This window comes from Haemaphysalis longicornis, unplaced genomic scaffold (assembly GCF_048455015.1).
Source record: "Haemaphysalis longicornis isolate Haplotype H1 unplaced genomic scaffold, Haemaphysalis longicornis Haplotype H1 scaffold_19, whole genome shotgun sequence".
NCBI classification, from domain to species: domain Eukaryota; kingdom Metazoa; phylum Arthropoda; class Arachnida; order Ixodida; family Ixodidae; genus Haemaphysalis; species Haemaphysalis longicornis.
The window spans coordinates 1,963,922-1,984,948 of record NW_027526288.1 but is presented as its reverse complement, the minus strand read 5'-3'; the positions used below and the strand labels follow the sequence as shown (position 1 = coordinate 1,984,948).

Here is a 21,027-nt window from a genome sequence, read left to right as displayed (position 1 = left end):
TGCGATGACTTCAGCATTTCATGTTGCTTTTGTTGTTTTACCATGTATGCCACTCTGCTATGGCCGCATCTTGTGGCTAACGGTATTGCTAAATAAATAAAAAGTGCAATCCTGCAATCCTCCTGCTTTAATCTAATCACCGCATTATCGCTTAGTAATCACTTTGAGATGAACTTTTGTTCTTGGTAATAAACAGGTAGCAAAAAAAAGCACGCATTCTCCTCTTGATCTCATTTTGTCCAACTGGTTGAATGTCACCTTTTTTTTCAGGTTGACTTCACCAATTACAAGCGCATGCAAGTTTCTACAAAGTTCTGTTCTTAAAAAAACTGCAGTTGCCGCAGAAAGTGAAGCTTACAAAGTACCGCAACATTGAAGGTTTATTAATCCTTTGTATGAAAATGCTGATCATCCTTCTTGGTTCACTGCAAAGAGTAGAGTAGAAAGGGGAACTTTTGTGGCCAGAAGTGAAGGAAGCGTGACAAAAGCAGACATCCTGGGTGTCACCAGTTTATTTTTTGCACAGCTTCCCTAACAAGTGGATGAGTTTTTCCTCCCTCTCTTCGTGGTACTGCATGAACTGCAGTTGCTGCTCACGCAGCTCTACCTCCCTATCTATGCGCTGTTCTAACAAGCAACGCAGCTGCCGCTCTTCGTCGAGAGATTCTGAATAAAACGGTGCTTGGTGCCGGTGACCGCTTTCTCCCTGCAGCTTATGAGCGCCTCGGGGTCCCCGCTACTTGCTCTAATTCATCTGTAGGCTTCGTTTCTCCTTCTCCACTCTCACAAACGTCTCCAGGTAGCTCCTCGTTGCTGCCACTGCTGGTAGAGGGGCGCGGTGAGGCTGCTCGTTGGTCATGAAGCCGCGGCGCTCTCCATTGTTCTTGTGGCAACTCTTCAACCAGGCCCACGCCTGCGTGAACCATACCACTGAAAAGCTAAAATAAACGTAGTTCTTCAACCCAACGGAAATGCAAAGTACAAACTTCTCAGATTTTTTATGCAATTTACAAGCCCTGTCACCTCGCCTTCATGACGCCTCGGATTTGCAGACTTGAAGGGTGCGTGGTGAGGTCACTGGAACATCTTCCAAGTGAACAGTGGCTGTGTAAATAGTTAATCCTGAAGCCGATGAGGCACTGAAACAAGCAACAAAAGGCATAAACGCCCTGCCAGAGAAACCATTAGGCAAGGCGGCTGGAAATATTCATTGAGATGAACTGGCTGTGTCTGTCAAGTGACTACGTACCTGCACTGAAGAAGCAGCTGCTGCGGCAGGACCACATCTGCTTTCCCGCACCAGGGCTCGGTTCTTTTTATCCAACGTACCCAGAAAGACACTGATGTCAGGGAAAAAATCTCCACTTGATGGCACCCTTCCCAGTCGTCGTGCCAGTGCGACTGTAGAACCTAAACAAAATGCTGACGATTGCCAACTTTTAGGTGCACCGATTGCATAAAGGTACGTGGCAAAACCAGCGTATTTTTGTGAGTTACAGCTTCCATAAAAGTACTTCAATACAAAATGGAGCTTTGTTTTTGTGGGTTACCAGCTTCGTTTAAAAGTACGTCACTACAAAATAAAGGTGGGAACATCTCAACCAGTTACCAGAAATTTCTGAATTATTGCGGGACTTAGCTAAACGTGTTGTCCAGGTTCTGCATCTTCTTCTTCACTTCTTCAACCATTATTTCTTATTCGAAGGGCAACGAGTCGTTTGCGGTGCGGATGCACGCATTGTAGTTGCGCTTAACACGACACAAGTTTGGCAAGTGGTTTTCGCATAGGCGAATTACTGCGCGTGTCTCGTTGTCCGTCCATTTCGTGCGATACTTGCCGAAGTTCGAAGAAGCAGAGTCATCCGCGTTGGTCGCCACCAGAAAATGTAAAATGCCCGTATAATAAACAAGTACACGAGCGCAAACGCATGCAGTTGTTCGTACGACAACGTAGCTGACAGCAGAGAGATTGCCCGACGCGCGACCACCTGATTCACCGAAGAGAAATGGCCGCTGTTAAAAAAAAAAACCCTGGACAAAAAAAAAGAACTAGCGAAGGATAGAGAGTACTTGCATGGGTTTCTCGGCTACTTGGATGTTTTTCACATAAACAAATATAATTTGCTAATTCTTCTTAAAGAGGTTACAACAATTTTACGGCTTGTTACCTTGACATTATATTTTTTTAAATGTTTAAACCCTTGCTGATGCGAGTACTCACTCTGCGAGCCAGGCTGGGTAAAGTGTGCTTGGGGAGCACACCCAGCTTATAGTGTGTTCTTTGTAAAGTGTCATTCGCGTTTGCTGTTTAGCTGCTCCGTATCACATTTTAGCCGAGTGCACTCTGTGGAAGTGCACTTAAACAGGCACGTTTGACAGGAGTGTAGGTTTTGGTTTGTGCCCGCACTGACGGGAGTATACTGGCGCAGTGACGCCGTTGGAGTACGGACGCTTTAACACGGGAAACCATGGTGAGGGGCCGATGCTGCACGGCCGTTGATGCTCCAAACAATGCGCCATAGTAAGTCTGACGTCTGGGCCAGTGTTGCGGAATGGGCGTCCCCATTCCATTCCAATTCAATTCCGGGGAATTACACACACTAAACTTTTTTACACCCTTTTTGGCCGAAAAGGGTGTAAAAACCTTGTCCCATGGCTAACACCTTTAAAAGGTGTTTTCGCCAAAAAAGGGTGTACGGACGAAAAAAGGGTGTAAGAACAAAAAAAAGGTGTTGAGGATGCTCAACACCCTTAAAGGGTGGTGAGGACGCTCAACACCCTAAATAAAGGGTGTTGAGCATCCTCACACCGTTTTTTAAAGGTGATGGCATGCGCAGTACCATGGTGTTGCGCATGTCATCACCATAGCCTTGGAGGCTTGCGACCTATCACCATGGTGTCCTAATGCAATTCATGGCGACAGGTGTATGTCTGGAGGCTCTGTAAGTAAATGAAATGCAACAATTTATGACTAATGGCACAATTTTAAGTTATATATACAGTGATCCCTGGTGGCATCAAACTCGGATATCTTGAAATATCGGTTAACTTGACATGACACACAAAAAAAACGTAGTAGTCTGAACCAAAAAAGAAGAAATAATAGAACTTCCCAATTTCATGCACGTGACGATCACAACATTGGTGCACTAGAAGGACCACTGAAAACTGTTATCAGTGTGCTCACTACACATTAGCATTCAAGTGATACAACTAGACAGAACTGGACCCCCACTACAATTGCAATCATGTTTTCTGGTGGTAGCTTCCAAAAACAATATCCCATGTGATGTGCACCCGTAGAGAACTTGTATTGGTATTTGTCGTCACAACTTTTTTAAAAGGTAGACAACCACATTTATAAGTTCTATTGACCATAAATTGCACAATTTCTTTTGTGTCAAAAATCTTGAGACTCAAGCCGAATGAAACCACGTTTTCCGAACAAACTTTTACAATCGACAGTAAATGTTGCAACACAAAAAAAGAAACAAGAATGTTTGCAAAATTCTGTGCATGAATCCTGAGACTAAAACTAATTCACAACCATAAACTGATTGAGGTGTCTATTAATAAACATTTTGGCAACTTCTCTTAAAACTTTACAGCCAAGCACATACCAAATATTAAGATACAAGCAATTATGAACTTCCTTCCCTCCGAATGCAATGAGGTGGACACAGCAGTCTGAACTATAAAGAACATTTATCTTTGACCCACCCTATAGCCGGTATTCATTGAAAAGTTTAGCTGTCAATTTCTTCGTTTGGCAACACTGAAATAGCCACGAACATGGCTGATCGCACGGCTCGTGCCACTGCGGCCGCACGCCGAAGAAAAATATAACACCGACTTGCGTCGCCTGCTCCGTTTCAACCGATTCTCAACAGTGGTGTCATCAAAGTTGTTATTAAAAGCACTCGCGTTGGAGTCAAGGCATTACTTTGCGTTCGGCGGGCTAGAGCTTGGAATGTCCAAACCATATCATGCGCTTAGCACAGACAAGTACCGCCAGAATCCAAGCACACCCTTTAGGGTGCTTGGATTCTTTCGCCGCAGGAGCACCCTTTTCTGCCCAAAATATCATAGGTAGGAGTTTTTCCTGCAAAAGCACCCACCTAAAGGGGTACAAAAAGGGTGCATCATCCTCGGTTCACAAATGGCGCTGCAGGTGTGCAGCCACATATGGCACAGTATGACACACAATTACGGTATGAAACATTCGTGCTTTCCAAGCTCCGTTCTATGAGACATTCCATTAAAGCTCAATGTCAGCTGATAATTTACTTGAACTTTCTGACCCACCGATTTTTGAAACATCCATTTATAAAGTCTAATATTACAGCCAAATCGCAGTACAGAAGTTGTATCATTAGAGGATGTTGATTATTCGAAACGGTTAAAAATTCAATTTTATGTTCATTTTGCTAAACTGCAGCGCACATCCTTCGAGCTTCACTGCACAGCATAAACGTGTTATGCAGTGAAAGCAAGAAGGCGTGCAACAAATCAACTGCACAAAAGTTCTTCGAACCTTAAAACCCTTGGCTTCTCAGCATTTCATCAAACTTCCAATCACGGTAGCTACTCGCAATGTTTAGTGCCTTATTCTTGAGCTGAGCAGAAAAGCTCAATATTAAGGCAGACCAAATACAATATGTATACTTCCCTACGTACTGTGGCTTTATTCTACCCATAAAAGTTGGGTCCCCACTGCCACTTATTTTATTTTACATTATTCTTTTTGCTTCATGAAAAATGACCCCACATAGCAATACCAAGAACTGTAAACATCACAGAACAATGCATATGAGTTCCCTGGTTGAAATGTGATGACACTGTTGTTATAGCAGTATTTTATCATGAGTCTAGCTTGTGCATGGTGCCTTGCATTACGTCCCTGCTGGTGGATGTGGGGTCATTTTTCGATGTTGCAAATGAAAAGCCAACAGCCAGTGCCCATTAGTTTCGTCTAGTATTACGAGGTGCGTCATGGGAACCATCAAACCCGTCTATAGCCCTTTTAAGAGTTGACTAGAAGTAAAATCAGCAATATTATCAATAAAACGTTTAGCATCTTTTTTATTAGCAGCTTTACTGTTGCTACTTGCCATATTTAGGTTTTTTCTGCGTTTCTTAATGACATTTTTGTTTCGCTGAGAAGGTGCATAACCAATGAAAGCTTTTCTGTAAACCTTTGGTAGCTATGCAATTGTTAGAAAATATTTTACTAAATAAGGCAGCTTAAACTTAGAATACTTGCATTTAGAAACATTAAAATCAATTTAAATTGATCATACATTTCTGGCTGTTCTTACACAAAGCTGCACATGGGATATTAAGTGCACCGCGAGGAGGGCTCTGGATTAGCTTTGGCAACTTTGGGATATTTATTGTGGACTTAAATCTCCACACATGGGCATTTTCACTTTCTGCCTCCAACAGGAAAATGGCCACCAATTTAGAGAGCTATTCTTACTAGTATTTGATGTACATTTTAAAATAATCTCAAGTATTATAGCCACAAAATTATTCTCTACAACAGCACCCAGCGGGTGCTGTTATAGAGAGATTGTGCACTACACCAGACAATGTACTACACTGTCGAGAGCTTTGAGATCTACAAAGCAAGCTAATACTGGTAAAATGTTTCATACCATAATTACTGTGTGTTCAAAGCTCACGTGTGAAGTACAGATACTGGTGCTTCAGCAAGAACCGAGGATGAGCACCCTTCCTGGTTCTGAAAAAAAAATAAACATGGAAAAACGCTTTAAGCAGGATTAAGAAACAGGGTTGAAAGAAAGTGAGCAAGCAATTCTTTCAAAATATGCAAAGCAATGCAAACAAATATTTATTTCAACTTCATGTCTACAAAAGACAATCTCATTAAGGCTGGTAATGGAGTCTTGGGTAAAAAAAGAGCAGAGAGCACTTATATAAATGCTACAGGGAACCTTCAAGCCAAAAATTGCTTGAGCACTTAAACTAATCACTGTTGAACAAATTCATGAAAATTGAATGGATGAAAAACCAGCGGTAAACACAGGACGCAGTTAAAAGAGAACAACAGGACAAGCTTATCCCGTCGTTCTCTTCCGTACCCTGTGTTTTCCACTGGTTTTTCATCCATTAAACATGTACCAACTAGCACAGTTCGATGCCTTGGTATCATAAAAAGACGAATTGTCACTCCTTACAGACAGTTGAAAAAAAAGGAAGTATAAAGCAGGTGACAAAATTAAAATGACAGCAGATTGGTTAACTTTTAATTTTAAGTGATAATATAAAAAATAATGGCATGAATGAAAGTGAGCAGCAACCACAGGACCATGATGCTAGGCCAACATTCCACTTTGAAGCAAAATATCCGCTTTCAACGCTACATAGGCCAAACATGCAATGCGGCAACCCTTTAGGCCCACAAAACCTTCCATAATCTTTAAAAAAGCTACAATTTAGTTGAGAAAAACTGACCACAACAAATTGGAATTGACAACTAGATACAGTTGTCACACCAAAGCAAGCCGGCGAAAGATGAACAGATATCTAGCTGTTCTACCCCCTATTTGTGCCCTAGCCTCTGATCCGCTGCAGCAAACAAAAAAATTGTTTATATGTAGAACTTTGGCTCTTGGTCAAACAGACAGTTCTAATGAAGGAGCCAAGTAGGTTCCGAAACGTTGGGAACGCTTCGGATAAAGTCCTTGGTTAGAGTATTATATTTGTTTCCATCAAGCACAAAAAAAATGCATGGTAAAGCGCTAACATTAACTTTGTCTACTGCGGTTCCTTCATGGTGACATCACTACAGGAACCAAAAATACAATACAGTGCATTAAAGGGGCCATTCGGACAACATAGAAGTTCGCTTCGTTCGAAATATTTCCTGTTTTATAGTGCCCCACCGCTTCAGCAAATGATGCTGCATTCACTGAGAAATTAATTTAGGTTAAAAGTCTGATTCTCCCACCATATGTTTTTGGGATGTCAGCAATGAAGCCATAAGTGCATGTAATCAAACAAACTACTGCGTCACTCGGGTCTGCAGCCTTGCTAGCCATCAGTCCTCCCAGGTGGAGCTACCATACTCATCCACAAACCGTTGTTTGCCATTGCTTTGTTTTTGACCGCTTCTGCACCTGGCTTGTTTTCGTTACTGCAGAAAGTAATGGTTTTGTGAAACATGAGGTATCCTCGACAAACAGGGTCACGTAAGACAACATCGCCTATGCCAATCGGCCAGGGCCGTGCAAGCCAACTCCAAAGCGGCGGAGTGCTGTGCAGCTAAAACAAGCATAGTGCACGCCGTACCAACAGCAGTGCGCATCGGTACTTGTATGTGTACGCGTATTTTCGTAACTTTGATTGTTTACTGCCCCATTTTTACTGCTGCAAAATGAATATGCATTACATTTAAGTGCAAATAGCTCATTCGGCATGCTTATAAGGCCTGCCCAATTTGCGTTTGCTTTTGCCGGCCTCAGCCAATCGCACAGCTGGGGACATATGACATCATAGGTACTGCTGTGGGAAATGAGCTAGTGGGTCGCATGGCCATTCCCTTTTTCCTAATTATATAGCTTATTCGAGTGAAGTGCAGCTAAAAATGGTGTCAGTATGATTCTAACGAGGCAATCTGTCGAATGAATCAAACTTGTGTGTTGTCTGCATGGCCCCTCTAAGCAAAGACAAGGCAGCCAATTTTTTTATTTAGGCTGCCTTCATGCACACAGTACGGGACTCCTGACATATTTACAGTTGCAATAAAAATCAGAAATAGAACGAATATACATTGGACACTCCACAATGTCCAAAAACAAAGGAATAATGTGCGAGTGAGCTACCTAAAACACTGCATCAGAAGATCATATACATCAAGGCAACTAATAAAAACCATGGCTAGTGCATAGCCACTACGCAGCTCATTTGTTAAGAGCTTATGTGCGTCCCCACAAGTTGGCTGTGTAAACCCACTGACACCTAACAGAGTCCAAGGTTCGACGAAAACTCGTCAGGGGAGGGTGATTCATTGATGAAATACAAGCAGGCACTCGCCTGGTCAAAAACAAATAAATAAAGACGCCTTGGGGCCCCTACTGGCCCCTTGTTCACAATGAAGAGGGGGTGAAAGGTCGCGACTATCTATAGGTTCGGTGGCGCAGATTGCGCATGTATATCTCGGGGAGATTACCCCGCTACCGGTTAATCGTGTTTTTAGTTGGTTGAATATGCTCTGATCCTAAAAGTAGTCGTGTTGACAGGCGCTTCTCTGATGCGATTATGCTTGCGGAATCCTAATCGATGGAGTGGTCAGTAGCCAGGTGATGATCCGCCGAGGCAATTCAACTTGCATTGCCTTTTTTGACATCGTTCTGGGGCTATTGAATTCTTTTAAAAATTTCCAGTTTCACCTATGTAGGATTAGGAACGAAAAAGAGACGTCGACCAGTCCAAAAAAAACGTACTGACGTTTGGGCTTCCAGCACGGAAGCCTTGTTCACAATAAATGCATCACCAGAAGTGGGTCGTTTAAGTGGGCTTAAATAATCGCTGCAAAGAGCGTGCGTAGATCGGGTTTAGATTTCCGTCGTTACGATTGACTGTGTTAGATGTGGTCTGAATGATTAGTGATTCCAGATGTAGCCGTGATGCTATCACTTTTTCTGTAGCGACGATTCTTGCATTGTCCCAATCAATCTTGTGGTCATTCATGACGGCGTGTTCGGCTAAAGCATTGTTGCGGACGCTTTTATTCTTTACGTCACGTGCGTACTGCTGCAGACGATTCTTATAATTTCCTGATTCCCCTATACGCACGCCACTGCAGTCTGCACAAGGTATCTCGTATACCACACCGGGGAAGCGCTCCTTGGGCAAGCGGTCCTTGACTCTCACGAGCTCATGGCGCATCTTTTTGGCTGGAACGTGGGCCACCTGCACGTCATATTCCCGTAGGATACGTGCCAAACATTCACTTGTTCCTGGAAGGTAGGGCACAGGAGCTCGCTTCATCGGGGCAGGAGGCACGTCCAGTTGTCCCCGTCGGGTCAGTTGGCGTTCCGTTGCGTTTTTAAAGTGCCTAGGGTAACCGCAGCTAGCCAGGTCGTCCCATACCTTTGCCGTGTCCACCGCCGCATCCTCGGGCTTCGAGCACAATCTTTTCGCACGCTGCAGTAGCGTGCTAACAACAGCCGTCTTGCGGGAAGCGGGGTGCACGGAGTTGAAGTTCAGGTAGCGGCCTGTGTGCGTTTCCTTGCGGTACACGCTGAAACGTAGCCTCTGGCCCTGCCGAGACACGAGGACGTCCAGGAAGGGAAGTTTGCCATCGGCCCCCTCTTCTGACGTGAACTGAATGGCACGTTCCATACTGTTGAGGTGGGCCAGCAAGCTGTTCGCCGCGTCTTTCTGAACGACGCCGAAACAATCGTCGACATAACGCAAGAACACTTTTGGTTGAGGGGCAAAGGAGGCTAGCGCGCGTGCTTCCAGCGCTTCCATAGTCAGGTTCGCCGCCGTGACCAAAATAGCGGCACCCATTGGAGTCTCCTGCCTTTGCTTGTAAAAATGGCCTATAAAGACGAAGTACGTATTGTTGAGGCAAAAATCTAGAAGCCTACATAGTTCTGGCACATCCATCGGTGATCTCTTGGGCAACGTCTGATCAGCCTTGAGAGCAGCCGTGCATAGGTTGACAGCCAGGTCAATCGGAATGCTCGTGAAAAGGGACTTCACGTCGAAGGACACCATCAAGTCGTCTTTCTCGATCACGGTGTTGCGAGTCTTCTCGACAAAATCGAAAGAATTACGAATGTGAGTGGTCCCTTTACCGACGAGCGGCGCCAGAACTTGGTGCAGGAACTTCGACAGGTGGCCCTGCACCAAGTTCTGGCTCCGCTCGTCGGTAAAGGGACCACTCACATTCGTAATTCTTTCGATTTTGTCGAGAAGACTCGCAACACCGTGATCGAGAAAGACGACTTGATGGTGTCCTTCGACGTGAAGTCCCTTTTCACGAGCATTCCGATTGACCTGGCTGTCAACCTATGCACCGCTGCTCTCGAGGCTGATCAGACGTTGCCCAAGAGATCACCGATGGATGAGCGAGAACTACGCAGGCTTCTAGATTTTTGCCTGAACAATACGTACTTCGTCTTTATAGGCCATTTTTACAAGCAAAGGCAGGAGACTCCAATGGGTGCCGCTATTTCGGTCACGGCGGCGAACCTGACCATGGAAGCGCTGGAAGCACGCGCGCTAGCCTCCTTTGCCCCTCAACCAAAAGTGTTCTTGCGTTATGTCGACGATTGTTTCGGCGTCATTCAGAAAGACGCGGCGAACAGCTTGCTGGCCCACCTCAACAGTATGGAACGTGCCATTCAGTTCACGTCAGAAGAGGGGGCCGATGGCAAACTTCCCTTCCTGGATGTCCTCGAGTCTCGGCAGGGCCAGAGGCTACGTTTCAGCGTGTACCGCAAGGAAACGCACACAGACCGCTACCTGAACTTCAACTCCGTGCACCCCGCTTCCCGCAAGACGGCTGTTGTTAGCACGCTACTGCAGCGTGCGAAAAGATCGTGCTCGAAGCCCGAGGATGCGGCGGTGGACACGGCAAAGGTACGGGACGACCTGGCTAGCTGCGGTTACCCGAGGCACTTATAAACACAACAGAACGCCAACTGACACGACGGGGACAACTGGACGTGCCTCCTGCCCCGATGAAGCGAGCTCCTGTGCATTACCTTCCAGGAACAAGTAAATGTTTGGCACGTATCCTACGGGAATATGACGTGCAGGTGGCCCACGTTCCAGCCAAAAAGATGCGCCATGAGCTCGTGAGAGTCAAGGACCGCTTGCCCAAGGAGCGCTTCCCCGGTGTGGTATACGAGATACCTTGTGCAGACTGCAGTGGCGTGCGTATAGGGGAATCAGGAAATTATAAGAATCGTCTGCAGCAGTACGCACGTGACGTAAAGAATAAAAGCGTCCGCAACAATGCTTTAGCCAAACACGCCGTCGTGAATGACCACAAGATTGATTGGGACAATGCAAGAATCGTCGCTACAGAAAAAGTGACCATCACGGCTACATCTGGAATCACTAATCATTCAGACCACATCTAACACAGTCAATCGTAACGACGGAAATCTAAACCCATCTACTCACGCTCTTTGCAGTGATTATAGAAGCCCACTTAAACGACCCACTTCTGGTGATGCATTTATTGTGAACAAGGCTTCGGTGCTGGAAGCCCAAACGTCAGTACGTTTTTTTTGGACTGGTCGGCGTCTCTTTTTCGTTCCTAATGCACCCTCCCGGCCAGACGGGATTCCATCATGCTCTCGATTTCACCTATGTAGGATGCGTCGCAATCCTTGCATGGAATTTTGTAGGCAACACCGGGGAATCTTGATTTTTCTAAAGGGTCCTTCACGCGTACCAGCTCCTGATTAAGCCTGTTCGTTGGCATGTGTGCAATTTTAACGCCATATGTGCCAGACACCCTTGCAAGAGCTTCACTGATGTCTTGCGTGTAGAGGACGGCAGCGCGGTTTTGCCTGTATTTTTCAGGAACCCTTTCGGGGGAGGCAACTGAAGCCCGCAATTGTTGCGTCCTCACAAGCTTTGAAGGGTAGCCATTGCTGCGAAGGTCCTTCCTTACCACGGCTAGCTCTTGCTTGCGCAGACCAGGCTTAGAGCAGATTCGTGATGCGCGTGAGAAGAGTGCAGCGGCGACGGAGCGTTTTTGGCCTATAGGATGCGCAGAGTCGAACCCCAGGTATCTACTCGTGTGGGTCGGCTTTCGATACACACTGGTTGTAAATCCTTTGGCCGACCGTCTCACAAGTACGTCGAAGAAGGTGATCTGTCCATTATTTTCCTGTTCCATGGTGAACTGGATGCTTGGAACACAAGAGTTTAGATGCTCAAATAAAGGCATTACGTCTCGGCGGTGGATCACACAAAAACAGTCGTCTACGTAGCAGACAAAGATCTTGGGGCCGTCTTGTACGAGTATAGCGCAGAATTTTCTAGAGCCTCTAGGACAATATTCGCACAGACTACTGAAACGGAAGCTCCCATCCCTGTTCGAAACCGCTGATCCGTTGAAAACAAAATATATGTGTTCTGCAGGCCAAATTCCAGGAGACAATATAAGTCTTGCGTCTCAATTGGCGAACGTGAAGGCAGAGATGCATCGTTCTCGAGTAGATCCTTGCAACTCCGGACCGCGTAATTTTGCCTGGAATTTGGCCTGCAGAACACGTTTTGTTTTCAACGTATAATGTTACAAGCAGCGGTTTGGAACAGCGATGGGAGATTCCATTTCAGCAGTCTGTGCGAATATTGCCTTAGAGGCTCTAGAAAATTCTGCGCTATGCTCGTACAAGACGGCCCCAAGATCTTTGTCTGCTACGTAGACGACTGTTTTTGTGTGATCCACGCCGAGATGTAATGCCTTTAATTGAGCATCTAAACTCTTGTGTTCCAAGCAACCAGTTCACCATGGAACAGGAAAATAATGGACAGATCGCCTTCCTCGACGTACTTGTGAGACGGTCGGCCAAAGGATTTACAACCACTGTGTATCGAAGGCCGACCCACACGGGTAGATACCTGGGGTTCGACTCTGCGCATCCTATAGGCCAAAAACGCTCCGTCGCCGCTGCACTCTTCTCACGCGCATCACGAATCTGCTCTGAGCTTGGTCTGCGCAAGCAAGAGCTAGCCGTGGTAAGGAAGGACCTTCGCCGTAACGGCTACCCTTCAAAGCTTGTGAGGACGCAACAATTGCGGGCTTCAGTTGCCTCCTCCGAAAGGGTTCCTGAAGAAGACAGGCAAAAACGCGCTGCCGTCCCCTACACGCAAGGCATCAGTGAAGCTCTTGCAAGGGTGTTTGGCACATATGGCGTTAAAACTGCACACGTGCCAACGAACAGGCTTAAGCAGAAGCTGGTACGCGTGAAGGACCCTTTAGAAAATCAAGATTCCCCGGAGTTGCCTACAAAATTCCATGCAAGGATAGCGATGCATCCTACATAGTTCACTGGAAATTTTTAAAAGAAGAATTCAATAGCACCAGAACGATGTCAAAAAGGGCAATGTAAGCTGAAATGCCTTGGCGGATCATCACCTGGCTACTGACCACGTCATCAATTGGGATTCCGCAAGCATAATCGCGCCAGAGAAGCGCCTGTCGACACGACTACTTTTAGAATCAGTGCATATTCAACCAACTAAAAACACGATTAACCGGTCGCGGGGTAATCTCCCCGAGATACACATGCGCACTCTGCGCCACCGAACCTATAAATAATCGAGACCTTTCTCCCCCCCTTTCATTGTGATCAAGGGACCAGTAGGGGCCCCAAAATGTCTTTATTTGTTTTTGACCAGGCGAGTGCCTGCTTGTATTTCATCAACACCGAACTAACCCGCCTGAATCACCACTTTATAGACATTGAGCAATTCTTTGAATTGATTTATTGTAGCAAGCAACCACTTTATGGACATTGAGCAATTCTTTGAATTGGTTTATTGTAGCAAGCTGTCTTGTTTATTTCCTTATTTTTTTGGCATTTCCTGTCTCATTTGAAATTGGGAGACCAGATAGCTTTTACTACGGGTCATGCACTGGTTACAACAAATATTTGATTTCACTTTAAACAATTGTGAGTTCTGTTTTATTGCTCACCAATGACCTGAAATATAAGAGGCTCTTAAAACATGTGCTGGCATTTCTTTCCTGCACTGTAGTACAACTAATCATGACTTTTATCACATTTTGTTCACAAATTGTAATATTTAGAAAGTATTCAGCTGAACGAAAACGTTATTTCAGAAGCATGCGCAACCAACAAGGCCTCAATGACTCTCCCCACGTGGTTCACTTGTTTCTGTCACAAATAACCTGATTGCAGCCACATTCCACCCAAGACGAAGGTAACATACCCTCTGGGATGATGAATATTTAAAATGCCTTACGAGTAAGTGCTCAGCACATGAAATTGTGGCATTAAAACAGAAGATCCGTCTGCGGCATCCTTCACTTGGGGCACCGCTTGATCACAAACTTCGAGAAGCTGAAAAATGCTCCATGCGCCGCTCCAGCCAGCAGAAACAATGGAGGACGCAAGTTGGTAGGTGGACCGTTGGCATCCTGCGATTGTGAAGATTTTTATTTAGTAGATGCTCTTCTTTTTGTACCATTGTTCGTTTTTCCTTTAACAAGCAGCTGAACTCCTGCAGGTTCTACGAATCATACAAGCATAATAAAATGCAGCAAGGCAGAACAATTGGCAGGTTACCTCAATTTTTCTTTTCTAGGAATGAAAACAATGTAGGTAATCTATACACCACTACAATCAAACCTTTCAATTTTTACCTACTTCACTCCTAACAAGCCCGCATACACGTTAGACATGTGAGAAAGCTGCTACATTTATGCCCACAAACTTAATCAGGCATCAGAAATCGGCAGGGAACGACGTGTTACCTTTAAATGGCACTTTTTTTGTTCAAAACACGTAAATGGGCGAGAAAGGCCCATAACTATAATTTCGTACCCTTATCTGGAATGGTTTTCAGGCAATGCTTACATCTCACTTCAGTACCTTCAGGTGGTGGAGATCTTTGAAAACTCATTGCGGGCAAGTGGGTTGTGTTCAAGCTCTCGTATCTTGCCAGCATATGCTGGATTCCAGCATTCCCAATTCAACGTGACGACTCGAATGTGGTGGATGCAAGAAAGAATAAGCACACGCCAAGGGCGTAGCCGGGGGGGGGGGTCCAGGTGCTCCCCCCCCCCCTTCTTCATAATGTTTTATGCCAAGGCTGGGGTGCGGTTTAGGCAGCCTGAAAAACCGCCTGAAGTTACCTGCAGTTTTAAGGAAATTCTTGCTCACATAAAGCTGAACACAAGGGCTATGTCAACGTCTGATCCCTGCGCCCGCTCCAGATGCTGTACCTGTCAATATATACAGCCCGGCTGCATTTCGCGCCGGATACACCGACAAGCGCCGGGAACCTGCTGCGAGCCGATCAAAACAGCCCCACTGTTTCAATGGCGGAACAGCACGGCCGGGGAATGGCAGAACAGCAGGAAAAGCCTCATATAGGCTTACATGTGGTCGGGAGCGTGTCATTCCTTGTCTTTACACTGGTACAAAGTATAATCACATGACAGAGCATGTCGCTGTATTTTGTTCAGTCAACTATCAATCCTTGATATGTTTATTTTTCTACCGACATCGTATTTCATTGACTATTGCAGATCCATAATTTCTGCTGCATAAAAAGCATTGCTCTGCCCATGTTGTATTTCCTCCACATCAACAAAACTACACAATTCTCCTTATTGCGGAGCTTTGTTTTTTTAGCACTATTCCACTGTTTCCTTCTCCTCCCTCTTGGTTAGAATCAGCATTCTGTATTTGCTTAACCGGAATTTTACTGAAGCCATGTCTGTTTCGATTTAACAGATAGAAATATAATGAAATTTAAGAAACGTGCAACAAGCTCAACATTCAACAGCAGTGCAATAAGGTGTTCTGCTTAGCGCAAGTTTACTACTCACGTTACTAGCACAAAAAATAACAAAAGGCGATTACCTAAGGACGAAGACGCACGTTTGCTAGCTTCACCGCCATAATATACGAATGCGCCGCATGTACAGTCCACTGCGATTCGATGGTTGTCGCGGGAAAGCTACTCTTTCAAACGAAGCAGAAAGAACACCAGCTTTAGCAAATATTCCATGCAAGTTTCGTTATCGTCGGCGTAATAAAGGGCAACCAAGTCCAAGTCTGTGCTTGATAACAACGAATGTACAGCTTGAAACCCAAAGGGTGGCAAGTCAGTCGTGCGGGCCATTGTTGTATCATGGAACAGCCAACAAGGGAGCGAAGAGTGCGAAATCTCGATTTTCATGGTTCCGAAACGAAACCGTGGGCTGGTGGCACGCTTGGCCGCTCAATGCTGGCGCGATAACCTTCAAATCGTGCTCGACTGTACTTCATAGCTGACAAGAAAACTTAATAGTCCCTTTTCCAAAGGAAAATCTAAAACACGAGAATCTTGATAGCAAACATTCAGTGTTGGCCTCCATTTCCTCCCGACGAACTTCGGGGACCGCGCGCCACTCACGAGCGCATTCATGATCACGCTCACAAGCGCGGGTCCGCCTAACCACCTGCTCTGCGGACGAATGATTCGCCCGTGGTCTGCCCATAGACCAGCGAACGGGAATTTAGGTGATCCTAATTATCATCACCATCTAAGCTCCTTAAAGGAGCCATGAAGAGAAAACACAAGTTTGGTTCATTCAAAAGATTGTCTCGTTAGAATCATACTGACACCACTTTTAACGTAAACTTCGCTCAAATAAGCTACATAATTAGGAAAAACGGGAATGGTCATGCGACCCACCAGCTCATTTCCCGCAACAGAACCTATAATGTCACATGAGCTAAGCTCTGCGATTGGCGGAGGCTGGCAGAAGCAGACGCCAATTAGGTAGAGCTTACAAACTAGACGAATGAGCGATTTGCGCTTAAATTTAGGGCACATTCTTTACAAAGCAATAAGAATGATGGGACAAACAGTGGAAGTTACGAAAGCACATGTAAACATAGAAGTACTGATGTGTTCTGCTGTTCGTACTGCGCACAGCATGCTTGGTTTAGCTGCACAGCACTGCGGGGCTTGGGGTTGTCTCAGACGACACTGGCCGATTGACGCAAGCAACGGTGTCTTACGTGACCCCATTTGTCGAGCGAGCACTGTTTCAGGGAACGAATATTTTCTCCCAGAACAAAAACAAGCCAGATTTAAATGCGGGCAAAAACAAACCAAACGCTTGCCACGGTATGGTGGCGTCATCTAGGTTACAGAACGTAAAAAAAACGCGGGAACAAACCAACACCGCTGTACAGGGTGGAGACAACCTTTGAACGGTCCCGTGCCGCCGCAATTGGGCCAACAGGCTCAACGCGTTATTCTTTTCGTTTCCCACGAGACCTAGCAACGCGAAACAGACAATATGATTCAAACTTCTTCAGTAAACCGCGTTGCGGCGATAATTTTAGCGCGGTTTTGACACAATGACTTGCTTCGGCGGCGAGCGAGCAACCGAAAATGGCGGCGCCAGCGTATACGTGTCTCTGCCCTGTACGGCGGATGCGTGAATGAAGGTACTCTAGGCTGCAGAGCGGTCGGTTCCTGTGATGTCACTTGGGACCACGAAAACGCACGATTGAGCGGGAAAATCAAAATTTTAACCTAAATTGTTTAATTTCTCAGTGAATAAAGCACCGTTTGTATCCAGACAAGCGCTGGGGGCACTATAAAACACGAAATCTTTCGAATAAAACCAACTTGCATTTTCTCTTCATGGCTCCTTTAAGGTGGGCTTTACAGTTAGCGTTGAGCATACACAAATCGCATGTTAAAGTCAGTTATTTCAAGCATCGTTTGCAAAACAACGCGCAAGATGCCTTGCCTACATATTTCCCCGTCCCATCTTTTGGTCGACCACGGCTCCCCCCCCCCCCCCCCCCCGAAAAAAAATTCCTTGCGCCTGGCAAACGCCCAATCAGGAGTACGTTCAGCATGCACGTCGGTTGTTTAAAAAAAAGGGTGTAATGTACTGCTCAGAAGACTCAATGCTTGCACGCATCTTGGAGCAGCAACGGCCTTGGCAGATGTGTTTGAGTGGTTTTCCTCTCTCATAACATCCACAGTGCTTTCAGGAAAAGCCCCAGGCCTAACAATTAGCATGTTCCAGTTAAGAATAATGCTGCGGATACTTTACATTTTTCAAATCTTTTTCTTTGTGGAAGGATGTTTCTTTATTGGCGGTACAGCACTAGCGTGCGTAAATCGCAGCCTTCAGAACCCCAATCAGGCCTGTTTAAAATGGTACAGGCAGTTACATAACTATTTGAAAAAGTGGACTGCAAGGACTGTCAATTCACATGATAAACATCCAAAAAATAGCTGAAAACAGAACTGGTAAGGCTTTATCGAAGACTAAACTACAAAGGTAATAACATTTTTGTGTCACCACCTAAGAAATATGGCTTCACCGTAAACATGACTAACTGGTAAGGCTTTATCGAAGACTAAACTACAAAGGTAATAACATTTTTGTGTCACCACCTAAGAAATATGGCTTCACCGTAAACATGACTAACACCAGGAAGTTCGTATACATGGTGATTAACTGCTACGCCCACATTATGATTTTGGGTGAAACTTTGAGTTTTCCGAAATTAACAATAAAGGTTGCCATTGAGCGCCTACATGTTAGGTTATGCATGAAACACCAATAATTGTTACGGGGGAGAGAACTTGTACATACAAGTGATCGAACAATAATCAAGTATGATAGCCCACTGTGCTACCAAAACTGTGTTTGAAAACTTACGTTCTGGAGGCCAAACACTGTTGACAATGCTTGTGGCTCTTGTCCGGTTGAATGGAGGGACGTGATGCGCTCAGACCGTCCAGAGGTCTAAAACGGGATGACACATGATTACCACACATGCAAGAATGGAAATGATTAGGTGCACGAATGTTACGTCTCGGGCACACAACATTCAGCCAAAATCACTGCCCGCGTACCGCGGCACCGTACACATGGTGAGGTGGCTCGCCGCAAACGCAACGAAGCTTGCGAGGCGCGCACATTCGCTCGCAAACGATTCTCCCTCGCAATTCCCAACACGGCACAAACGACTGCGGTGATCAACGAAGCCGAAAACGCTGCGCAGCACAGTTTAGAGGAGTAGCCGCCCGTGTTCTGATAAACTACGCGTAAGACGTGGTTCGCAGTGGTGAACTCTGAAGCTGTTCAATATAGTGCTGCGGAATGGGAAACGTTACTGAGTTACTGAGCGCCACGGCGTTACTGAGCGCCAGTGCGTTTAGCGCTCAATGCAAGCACCACAATCTTTCGCACATCGCCTTTCTAGAGACGAGCCCTCTAGGTTCAACCTCGCCAGTTCAGTTAAACAATTCACACACGCGTGCTCCTGTTAACGAATACTTAAAGCGGCGATGACAGCTACAAACGACATCCAGTGACAAGAAAGGCGGCAAATGTGACGAGACAGCTTACCGAGAGGAGCCGACGCAGAAGAGCGAGCGACGTTCAGAGGCAAGCGCCAACGAAATTAGCCGTCTTCAGGTGGCAAAGTTGTTCTCAAATACTTCATCGCGAAGTCGAACACGACAGACACAACCGAAGACGACGAGGTGCCCAATTAATCATAATAACTGTGCTTGTTTAACCGCACACCACAGTAAACACAACCGATGAAAGACGGGTCACGGGGTATCTGTTCCGGAATCCGGCCACGCCGCCGCGCGCCGTACTCAGGGTTTCGGCCGTTGGCAGGGAGTTGCGTAAACAAATTAAAACGACAACAATAAATAATTGCCTATTTTACTGAATATAACAGTAACTTATTATTTTTTTGTGTGTAATATAATAAAGAAGCTTATATTTTTTAAGTTTACAAACACAAAACGCGAATTTTTGGGCGCTCAATTTGAACGTTAAAAAAAGCAGTAGATAGTAAGATAACACTCCGCAATGAAATTTGGCAGTGTTCTAGTGTAAGTAATCGTATTATTATTTGGCGTCTGTTTATTTAGCGCCCGATTTCATGCCCCCTCCCTCCCCAACTTTTGTTTTCTTTTGATATCTGCCTTGTTCTCCAACGTTGTTTCTGCAGGAGAAACTAGGTGGTCTGTTTATTGCATTTGTACACAATATTTACGGTCGCTAACAATAAGAATGGAATAAAATTGTGATTGCTAGTACGTTACAACTCCACTGAGTGACGAGAATGACTGTTGTCAGAGAGGGCTATGATTGTGCTGGTGGGGCAGGAGAGGAACAGGGAACGACGGAATGATGATACAGATGTCACAGTTCAAGGCTGTGCTGTGCTCCGTGCAAGGCTGTAGAAAACAAAAAGTGGGAGGGGGAGTGTTATTCTGTCGAAGTCGTAACAAGCAAGGGCTGATATTTTTTCCTGTTTCAACTTCGGTGCTGCCGCTGCTTTTTATTGAATTTGGCAGCTTTTTTTTTTCTTTTGAACATTTTTGACGAGGTTGGGAGGATGGTGCAATGGGATGTCTTTTTGAAATTATATTGCATGCATGGCCTCAATCAATGAAGAGCTGAACACCTTTCCCACACCCTTTCAACACCCTTCCTCAAAACAGGGTGTTGAGGTTGGTCAACACCCTTTTTTCACGAAAAAAGGGTGGAAAGCAATGAAAAAGGGTGTTGAGATTCAAGAAAAAGGGTGTGAGGGCCTCCCAACACCCTTTTTTCAATTATTTTACACCTTTTTTGGCCAAAAGGGCGTAAAAAAGTTTAGTGTGAAGTTGCCTAAATTCCATTCCTTTCAATTCCTCGGAATGCAGAAACATCGCCCATTCCCACTCCGGGAATTTCTGGGCAGTTCAATTCCATTCCTTTAATTCCTCAACGTTTTATCGGGTGAGTATCAAGTTACCAATGAACTCACCATTAAGCTGATGTTATTACACGCGTTAAGAACTGCTAAAATACGCAAAGCACGTAACCAAAGTCGAGGGATAGTGGCTTTGTGGCATATGTCGTTCAGTGCTATCACCCTACTAACTCCCACAGGGGCAGTTCTCCAGGTAGTTATTATAGTATTTGCATGGCCAGCACGTCTTTACTAGTTGTGATGCTTTAATATTGTTTAAGTGTGAATGTGTTAATGCTAACGTGACGACATGTTCTATTTTTGTGCTGACAAAGGTATGGTTGAAGAAGCAGTTAACACGCGTATGGAGCGGTCGTGAGCATGGTTAGAACTATAATTTTGTTAACGAGGAACAGAAGCTCCGGATCTGGTGGTATAGTTGGAAGAATTACCGCTCGAGCACCTTGTCCCGCCTTTGCACCGAATACGGATCACGGGCCGCACAGGTCGTCAGCACTCACGCATGTCAATCGTGCCTTGAAAGCACGGATAGGTTCAG

General features: G+C 45.4%; 2 long non-coding RNA genes across 2 annotated transcripts in view; one reads left to right on the top strand and one right to left on the bottom strand.

The window, feature by feature from the left end:
• LOC144166736 (uncharacterized) overlaps positions 1–21,027 on the top strand; it is a 40,507-nt gene that overhangs the window by 8,116 nt on the left and 11,364 nt on the right. The window lies entirely within an intron of this gene.
• On the bottom strand, positions 13,711–19,331 carry LOC144166735 (uncharacterized). The gene is made up of 3 exons (XR_013321747.1): positions 19,121–19,331; positions 18,428–18,514; positions 13,711–14,161 (listed from the first exon to the last, which is right to left on the bottom strand). It is a non-coding gene; the product is annotated as an uncharacterized LOC144166735 (long non-coding RNA).